The sequence below is a fragment of the Stigmatopora nigra genome, unplaced genomic scaffold (genome assembly GCF_051989575.1).
Source record: "Stigmatopora nigra isolate UIUO_SnigA unplaced genomic scaffold, RoL_Snig_1.1 HiC_scaffold_145, whole genome shotgun sequence".
NCBI lineage: Eukaryota > Metazoa > Chordata > Actinopteri > Syngnathiformes > Syngnathidae > Stigmatopora > Stigmatopora nigra.
The window spans coordinates 17,501-22,500 of NW_027551686.1; the positions used below are offsets into that span (position 1 = coordinate 17,501).

At 58.0% G+C, this 5,000-nt stretch overlaps 1 non-coding gene across 1 annotated transcript; it reads right to left on the reverse strand.

Annotated features, from left to right (window-relative positions):
• Window positions 1–321: 321 nt before the first annotated feature.
• Window positions 322–475, reverse strand: LOC144193174 (5.8S ribosomal RNA). The gene has a single exon (XR_013325650.1). It is a non-coding gene; the product is annotated as a 5.8S ribosomal RNA (ribosomal RNA).
• Between the last annotated feature and the right edge of the window lie 4,525 nt (window positions 476–5,000).

The window sequence follows — 5,000 nt, forward strand, 5'->3', positions numbered from 1 at the left end:
TGCCTCGGATCCAGTCCATTTTGCGGAGGGACACTCACGGGTCGGTGGTTACTATCCAAATGACCGCCTCGTGACCGCGGACTGTGAGGTCTTTGTGGATCTCAACGACATGCCTCGCTCACATATGCATGTTCCCCGAAATCTCGCTCTCTCGACCACTTCTCTGTACGGGCATGGACGAGCCCCGTATCTGGCTTTACTTAGGGGGTCGGGGTGCGTGCTGGCATAACACTTTCCCCGATCTTGCATCCCCAGTCGCGGGCCACGCCGCGGAACGGTGCCGCCCCTCACCGCCGCGGTCGGGCCCGATTGAATGTCAGGCGACGCTCAGACAGACGTGGCCCCGGGAGGGACCCGGGGCCGCGAGTTGCGTTCAAAGTGTCGATGATCAATGTGTCCTGCAATTCACATTAATTCTCGCAGCTAGCTGCGTTCTTCATCGACGCACGAGCCGAGTGATCCACCGCTGAGAGTTGTCTACAGGTGCCTCCCGACATCTCCAGGCGGCCGCCCGGGTCAGCCCCCCGCTGCCCGGCCACCCATGTAGAGCAGTGATGCCCGGAGACACCTTTCAAGATCGCAACACCTGAGTTGGCAAAGCATCGGAAGGTCTATTGCTCCCAAGGCGGGCACGGTTTATCCACCCCTGATTTGGCTGAGTTAGGCGGTGGGGCCTAGGGTCGATCAAGAGCTCCCCCCATCCTAGGTTCATCCCGACTTGGGTAAAGTGGGGCCCAAGGGGTGAGCGTTGAGATGTCGCCGAAGGCCAGGTAATGGGACCGGTGATCCGGCGTAACTACTGTCCTCGGAGGAATGCGGTGACGTAGCACCGTGAGTCACCCGCGGCTCCTCAAGGAAGCGGCTCTGAGGCTTTTCCCACGGCTCCCGAACCCCAGAACACTCCGAGCGTAGCACAAGACCGGGCCGGGTGGCAACCCATATACCCCCGTTTTGTTGGCACGCGCCAGACGAGCAAAAGCGGAACCGGGTACCTTGTCCGTGGTGGTCGCCGTAATGGATCCGGGCTCGACCACCGTCCATCGAATCGATCTTCCCGAACCTTCATCGCATCAGAGACGGGCAACGTGCACCCCTTTACGTTGACTATAGCGGTTACAGTAAACTGTAACCATTCCGGCCTCGGCGGTGCGGGACCATTGTTTCTCGGGCCCCGACACGTCTATAAGTGCCATCTACATGAGCCTTCGAAAGTCCGGTCCGGGCGAGAGGGAGGGATTCGGCGCCCGACTACCCTAAGAGGCGGAACGCCGCTGCCGGAGACTAGCCCGGGGACGCACGCGCGGACTGCCATGCCCGTGCTCTTGCGCGTCAACCCAGAGAGAGAATCGACAGGGACGGATACCTCCGGGGCCGGCCCTAGGCCCAACCCCCTCTCGTTATGCCTCACGTCAATACGTGCGATCGCCCTGTACCTTGTCACGCGATCGATTCGGTTATTTGCCAACCTTCCTTCACTCCTTCCTTTCGTGGCAGGGAGACGTGCACAGTGCATCTACCGATAGCCGCAAGCAGCCCGGTGACACGACGAGAAAACTGTGGGAACGGCCGGCGGCACCTGCGTGCAACCGTAACAAACCGAGAAGAAGCACAGTTTCTCGTGACGGGGGTTTTTCGCAAAACAAAACAAAGAACTCCCGACACCTCCAGGCGATGACGTAACCCGTGAGTCACCCGCGGCTCCTCAAGGAAGCGGCTCTGAGGCTTTTCCCACGGGCCTGAACCACCCAGAGGCACCAAAGAGGTCGTAGAGATTGTGTACTCCATCCCCCTAGAATAGGCACTTATCTCACAAGCCCCGGCGATGCCAACCCGAACCAACAAGGAAAGTCAGGGCCCTTTTACGGCGCAACTTTTTGTGGCGCTCGATTTGTCAAGGCGGGGGTAAATCGAGTCTTTAAACCAGCGTACAACCACCAGAGGCCTTCATAGTGGCGTACAGGTACCGGGCACCTGACTCCCTTCTTATTACCGGAATAATCCCACACGGGAAGCTTTTTTGTCGCAGACTGTGGAGGGGTTCCCAACCTGGTCCCAACATGATCTGTTTTCATTTTCATTCACGCATCGGTTCTTTACGTGATTTCCAAGCATTTCATCTCGTAACACATGTCCACCATCATTAACACATGTCCGTTACCGTCACATCACATCTTGCCCTGTACTATCGGCTCTTTTCTGGCCCCTGTGGCTCCATATGTCCGGTGCTTCACCAAGTACCATGTCTCATTTTTGTTGTCCTCCAAGAATCGGCTTTGTCCCAAAGGCTATGGTATTTGGCATCTCGTTATATTTCCTCCGGCAATGGCTCGGCTGGTGGTTAGGTTTCCATGTGTGCCCTCCGTCCACATGCGCCCTTTTTGGGAAAAAAACCGGACTATGGCAGGTCTTTAGTTCAGGTTTGTATCCCACCCCGTGGCTTAGGGATTCTCGTCAACCATCGGTGTCATTTGGCAAAATTTTAGAACTCTCCATATTCGTCAGTATTGTCCTCATTTCCATCGATGAACTCATGGTCATTTCGTTTCCATTTTGTCCTCTTTTTGTCCTCCACATGAACTCGAATGGTGAAATCGTTGCCTTTTTCCCTTGAACTCTTTTTTCTCGCCCGAACCGACACGAGGGTTTTCATGCTTGGGTCGACGGTGCAGATCCCCACCGGGCGGATGCAGATAAGGTGACGATGGTCAGTCCTGACGCGGAGGGGCCTTGGACGAGTGGGGTCTACCACCCGCAGTACCTTAGCCTCCGGCCAATCACCGGTCGCACGCACCAGTCCTCACCGTTATCCAGTTTCGAACGCACTCTCTTCTCTCGGCGTCTCGCCGACCCAGCTATCCCAAACCGACGCGCGGTTGTGTGGAACGTGAACGAGACGACCGCTGAACAAACTCAGCCGGGCGGATGCAGAGACAGTGACGATGGTCAGTCCTGACGCGGAGGGGCCTTGGACGAGTGGGGTCTACCACCCGCAGTACCTTAGCCTCCGGCCAATCACCGGTCGCACGCACCGTGTCCTCACCGTTATCCGTGACCTCGAATGAGTCAGACGCATCGCTCTTGTTGTCACGGCTCTCCAATTGGCCAGAGCGAGACGAAACGCGCTCGCGGGGGACCGTCCGGTTGCAGTGACAGCACGATGGTCAGCCCTGACGCGGAGGGGCCTTGGACGAGTGGGGTCTACCACCCGCAGTACCTTAGCCTCCGGTCAATCGCCGATCGCACGCGCCAGAAACCTCTCCGTTGTTCAGTCCACGAGCTCGCACGAGCCATCCCTCCACACGACTATACCCTGCCGACAGAAGACACGGGCGAGACGACCGCCACATTACATACTAGGCCGAGGCGGATGCAGATAAAGTGACGATGGTCAGTCCTGACGCGGAGGGGCCTTGGACGAGTGGGGTCTACCACCCGCAGTACCTTAGCCTCCGGCCAATCACCGGTCGCACGCACTATGTCCTCACCGTTATCCCGGCTTTCGTTATGCTGCGCACGTTCAGTTCCACTGCCCCCGTTGTCTTTAGCGTGACGTGGTCATACGTGCCAAGCCGCACCCACGCGACCGAGGCGGATGCAGATAAAGTACGATGGTCAGTCCTGACGCGGAGGGGCCTTGGACGAGTGGGGTCTACCACCCGCAGTACCTTAGCCTCCGGCCAATCACCGGTCGCACGCACTATGTCCTCACCGTTATCCCGGCTTTGCAAGCACTATACCCTGGCCCGTCTTGTCGCACTGCTCTTTAAGAGAGCGAGACGACCGCACGGACCGTGACCGTCCGGTTGCAGTGACAGCGACGATGGTCAGCCCTGACGCGGAGGGGCCTTGGACGAGTGGGGTCCACCACCCGCAGTACCTTAGCCTCCGGCCAATCGCCGATCGCACGCGCCAGAAACCTCTCCGTTGTTCGGTACACGGCTCGAACAGCCGCCCCTCACACTTTCACTATACCTCTTTGACCGAGAACGCCCACTCGCACGCACGAGCCCCGGAGCGGATGCAGTGACAGTGACGATGGTCAGCCCTGACGCGGAGGGGCCTTGGACGAGTGGGGTCCACCACCCGCAGTACCTTAGCCTCCGGTCAATCGCCGGTCGCACGCACCAGAAACCTCACCGTTATCGCCGGGAACACGGACGCGCGAGCCGTCCCCACGCGGTCGCCAATCGGGGTTTGCGCTGTGCCCTCTTCAGCACCCCGTGGCTTTCGAGTTCATTTCGAGTAACGGTGAACGCTGTGCCCCATCAGCGACCCGTACTCCTTTCATTTTTTTTTCACCACCGGCGACCGCTGTGCCCCAGCAGCGGACCCGTAGAGTTCATTTCTCCGACGGCGACGCTGTTGCCCAAGCAGCGACCCGTAATTTCTTCCATCGGCGACGCTGTTGCCCAAGCAGCGACCCGTACCTAGGGGTGACCGCTGTGCCCCAGCAGCGGACCCCGTGACCATATTTTTGAGTTCATCCAACGGCGAAGCTGTTGCCCAAGCAGCGACCCGTATTTTCTCCAATGGTGAAGCTGTTGCCCAAGCAGCGACACCTCATTTCATTTCCACAACGGCGAAGCTGTTGCCCAAGCAGCGACCCGTGTATTTCATTTCTCCGACGGCGAAGCTGTTGCCCAAGCAGCGACCCGTCACTTGGATGAGTTCTTTCTTTTGACACCAGATTCATTCGTATTCAGCCAGGGGTTAATAAGGATTTTTACCATCAATTCATGCCGTGCCATGTATGCCGTTAGCGGATGGGAATCAGATCCGCTGGCGGGCTTGCTACCTTTTGTTAACCATCCATGCCGTCGGCGGTGTAGGAAAAAGCCCCGCCATCATTATAGGTTTGCCATTTTCACGCCGGAGGCCGCCCCAAAATATACATTTTTCATGCCATCCATCCATGCCTCAAAAGTCGGTTGCCCAAGCCGCTTTTTATCCTTCCATCATCGTGCCGATTGCGGTTGCTCAGGCCGCTTTGCGGTTTGTCA